The sequence below is a fragment of the Pyrus communis genome, chromosome 5, assembly GCF_041283825.1.
Source record: "Pyrus communis isolate YQ-2024b chromosome 5, ASM4128382v1, whole genome shotgun sequence".
Taxonomy (NCBI): domain Eukaryota; kingdom Viridiplantae; phylum Streptophyta; class Magnoliopsida; order Rosales; family Rosaceae; genus Pyrus; species Pyrus communis.
In genome coordinates, this window is record NC_142569.1 from 8,235,915 (window position 1) to 8,240,405 (window position 4,491).

General features: G+C 35.2%; 1 long non-coding RNA gene across 1 annotated transcript; it reads right to left on the reverse strand.

Moving 5' to 3' along the window:
- Positions 1-3,396: 3,396 nt before the first annotated feature.
- Positions 3,397-4,224, reverse strand: LOC148696678 (uncharacterized). The gene is made up of 2 exons (XR_015962008.1): positions 4,087-4,224; positions 3,397-3,783 (listed from the first exon to the last, which is right to left on the reverse strand). It is a non-coding gene; the product is annotated as an uncharacterized LOC148696678 (long non-coding RNA).
- Between the last annotated feature and the right edge of the window lie 267 nt (positions 4,225-4,491).

A 4,491-nucleotide genomic window follows, 5' to 3' on the forward strand; every position in this document is an offset into this window, starting at 1 on the left:
TCTTCTACTTTAACGTCATTATAATAACATCTTCCATTGTATTCTGAATTAGATTATGCTCTGAACATGTCATGCATTATCATTATGTTTTTTCATTGTTGACAGTTGAATATTACTTTATTATATTAGTTTTCGAACAAAATTTATATGCATGTTTTCCATGTTCTCAGCTTACGCATTAATTAAATGGCTTTCGTCACCCTCGGGTGTAGGCCAGCACGTGACCATCTTGATGTCCCACGGACATCGGGATCGAGGCGTGTCAAATGGCAGACTTATTATCACAATATATCACAGTGGAAAAGGTAGCAAAGTAGCCATATCTTTTAAAATGTTTTGTATCTATGCTACATCAACTACATTATAGGCTAATGCCTTATACTCAGCTTAAGTAGAACTCCTTGAAACTGAATCCTACCTCTTTGAATGCCAAGACACTGGTTTATTCCCAATATAGACTACATAATCAGTGACTGACCTCCTTGTGTTCAAGTTTGCAGCCCAATATGAATCACTAAATGTTGTGATTCCCACTTCTGTATTAGTTGAAAATGTTATACCATTTTGCATAGTTCCTTTTAGAAACCTTAAAATCCTTTTAACTGCCCCAAAATGTACCCCTGTAGGTGAAGCCATGAACTGACGTACATAATTTACTGCATATGCAATATATGGCCTTGTAAAGGTTAGATATTGCAGAGATCTTACAATACTTCTATACAAACTGGGATCGGTCAACAATTCTCCTTCAGTTACTAGCATTGGACTGTGTGGCTTACATGGTGTTGGTGTTGGCTTACAAGATTCCATTCCAGCTTTATGAAGAAGATCTCTGATGTACTTAGATTGATTTACACAAATATCCATATCTTTGAGTTCAAACACCTTAGATAACTCCGTGATGACATTTTGCACCTTCCTTGAATTAGAACCAGTGATTATAATATCATCTACATATAACAATAGTATGATAACATTGCACCACCACACTGTTTGACAAATAAACTTGAATCAGACGTTGAAGCTTTAAATCCCATTGCAGGTAGGTAGCTTATGAATTTGGAGTTCCAAGCTCTTGGAGCTTGTTTAAGTCCATATAGAGACTTGATGAGTTTGCATACATCAGATGGATTAGTCATATCCACAAAACCCTGAGGTTGTTTCATGTAAATGTCCTCCTGCAATTCACCATGCAAAAATGCATTTTTGATGTCTAGTTGTCTTAAATCCCAATAATTGATTGCAGCAAATGCCAATAGTATCCTTACTGTGGTGTGTCTCACAACAGGGCTAAAGGTTTTTGAATAATCAATCCCTTGTTCTTGAGATAACCCTTGTGCCACTAGCCTAGCTTTGTGCCTTGAGATAGTACCATCTGGATTTGTTTTGAGTTTGTATACCCATTTGCTGCCAATAATGGATCTATCATTTGGTGGTGGTACCAATTCCCAAGTTTGTTGAGCCCTTGTTTCCACCAGAGAACCTCCTATTGTTGTAGTTAGACCTTTGTTGTGAATTAAAGGTCTTTCCACCATTACTTCCATAGCTAGATCCTCCATTGAAACCATTTTCCCCTTGATTTCTTTGAGAGCCTTCACCTTGTTCATAACCTTGGTAGCCTCCTTAACTTTGTGAACCTGAAGAACTTCCTTGAACAGACTTTGCAAACATTGAGTTAGACAAGGTATTGAGTTTTGACTTAATACTTCCCTCAACACTAAGAAGCTAGGCCCTGAAATCTTTCAATGAAATTGGAGTTTCCCTTGCAATAATTACTGTCTTGATCATCTCAAATTCTATTGGGAATCCAAATAAAGCAGCAATCACCAAATCATTTTTAGTGATCTTTTCTCCTGCAACAATTAATTGGTCTCTAATACGCTGCAACCTAAGCAATTTATCCACTGAATCAGCCCCTTTTTGTGCAATATGAAATTCAGTCTTGAGTTGATTGATTCTCACAATTGAGATAGATGCATATCTCTCTTCCAAACCTTTCCATGCTTCCTGTGAATTCTTGCAGCCAATGACATGATCCATAACTTCATCCGAAAGTGTTGCTATTAACAAACTAAACAAGGAAACATTTTTCTTGAGCAATTCATTATAGGTTGTAATTTCTTTTGTCACACCAGCATCAAGAGTAATGATAAACTTTGATGGACACTGAGATTCCCCATTAAACAAATCAAAAAGATCATATCCCCTAAGAACCAACTTAAACTGAAAGCTCCACTTTACAAAGTTATCTTCTTGTAGTTTGACAGTAATCATACCCAAAAGACTCTCAATTTTAACAGAACTGAACGCCATACTTTCAACAATTCAATATACTTTTCACAAATGCACAGGAAACCCTCTTACAAATTCACACAATGCATTCAAGAATTCACAAATTCAGCACTTTTTTGGCATCGGCCTTTCTGAGTGCGAGCAACAATCAATTTTTAACCAAAAGCATTAAAGGTCTTATTTTTTTGTCAAAAAATGACAGGTGATATTTGAAGAAGTGAAAATGTTCAAATAGAAATATTTCTGCAACTGTTGCTAGCACTTTCTCCCTAAAAATGAAGAAATATTTCCCTTTATACATAACCCATTAAGTGATAAATAAACAGTAGCAAAAGAGCGTGCGACCTTTTATTGGCTTATTTCTTCCATTGTCATCTGAAACTCGACATCATTCTCACTTTCTCCCCTAAAATGCAGATTTATCATGATTAATGAAATGAATTAAAGTCATGATTAATTTAGTAATTAACGTCGCCACTCACTCTCATACACCTCTTCCAGGAGTTTATATATAATCAAACCGCTTACCATACATCAATGGTGCTGCTTAGATATACTAACTAAAACTCAGTTAATTCTGGAACCAAAAATAAAAACATTAAGAAACTTTGGTTAGTTGCTGATGTCTAGAAAGTGTTAAACATATTTGAAGCATAAAAGTTTGAAAACATCTGAAATTTAACGAACAGATGAAGTAGATGAGCAATTGCTTGAATAAAAAGTAGAGGGCATAAAAATGAGAACAACCCGAACACGCATGAACTGAATACGAAAATCGTATGTTACTTTGTTTATCAAGTTTATGAGAACGAAATAACTGCCATACTTGTTATGATGTAATGTAAGGGTTCCACATCTATGCTACGAGCATTGGACGGGGTATGGATTCACGAGACCGAGACATTTTTTAGTGTGTCGAGAACACGGTCTGGTACAAAGCTGTAATAATACAATTGGTTGGAAATTAAAAAAAAAAAAAAAAAATTCTAACCAATTATATTATGACATTTAGTATACCAAGCCGTGAAAAATTTCTCTACCAAACCACTCTAAATCATCCAATGCTTGTAGTGTGAAAACTAAAAGGAAAATGGAGTTTGCAGATGAATATAATTTCGTACGTAATGGACTTGATATGGAATCATACAATGATACATGGCTTTATACATCCTGATTGCTTGATAATTACATTAGGACCCTAGCTATTATCACTATTAAGTGAATCGTTGACTTATTTTCTTTCCTTAAACATGTAACATGAAAAACTTTCCCGTGATGTAACTTTGAATAATATTTTATTCAAGAATAAAAATAAAAAAAATTTACAATCGGGGCGATCCCTGATGGGTCCTAGATGGCCTGCTCATGGGACTTACTTTCCTATTCCAGGTGGGTTAGAAACTATTGGTACGCCTATTTGCGCCCGTTTCTTTGCCAAAATGGTCTCCACTTGCAATTGCAGATGCTGCGACCTCCTAATCATCATCTTCCCTGCATCATATGCAATGATAAGAAGAAACTTCCATCATTAGTTGACATATATAGATGTTAAAGGCTGGTTACCTTTTCACTTTTCTAGTTTTTATTTTTATTTTTTTAATTTGTTTGAGAACTAAAAATTAAAAACAAAAAATAGAAATCAAGACGAATTTTAAATATCAAAAAAGTAGCTTTTAATTTTCATTTAAAAAAATCGCAAATGAAATAGTTATCAGACCTAAACTAGAATTCAATACGTGCATGAGAGAGAGAGAGAGAGAGAGGGGGGGGAGAGAGAGAGAGAGAGAGAGTAACTGTGTATTGGATCTTCAGAAACATTGGCAAAGACTAATTCTGATGAGAACAGTAGCAATAGAAAGAAGGGGATCATGTAAACGCTGCAGGCCTTGTGAACCATTTTAATTACTTGAGATATGAAGTTTGGCTCCTTCGTTCCGTAGCTATTAGCTAAGCTAGCCCTTTTTATATATTGTGCGACTAGGCTACACCGCATATACCTAAACGCGTTTTAGCCTTTTTTTGAATTAGTAATTATTTGGCATTGAACTGACTACTGCATGCCAAGTCAAATATTAATGAGACTAGTTCAATCTTTCATACAATGGAGCTCGTATATGTACGTGATTCGGATCCCCACTCAAATTTAAAACCAAATGACTTGGACATAAGTTTGAGATAATTAATAATATATTGACGTAT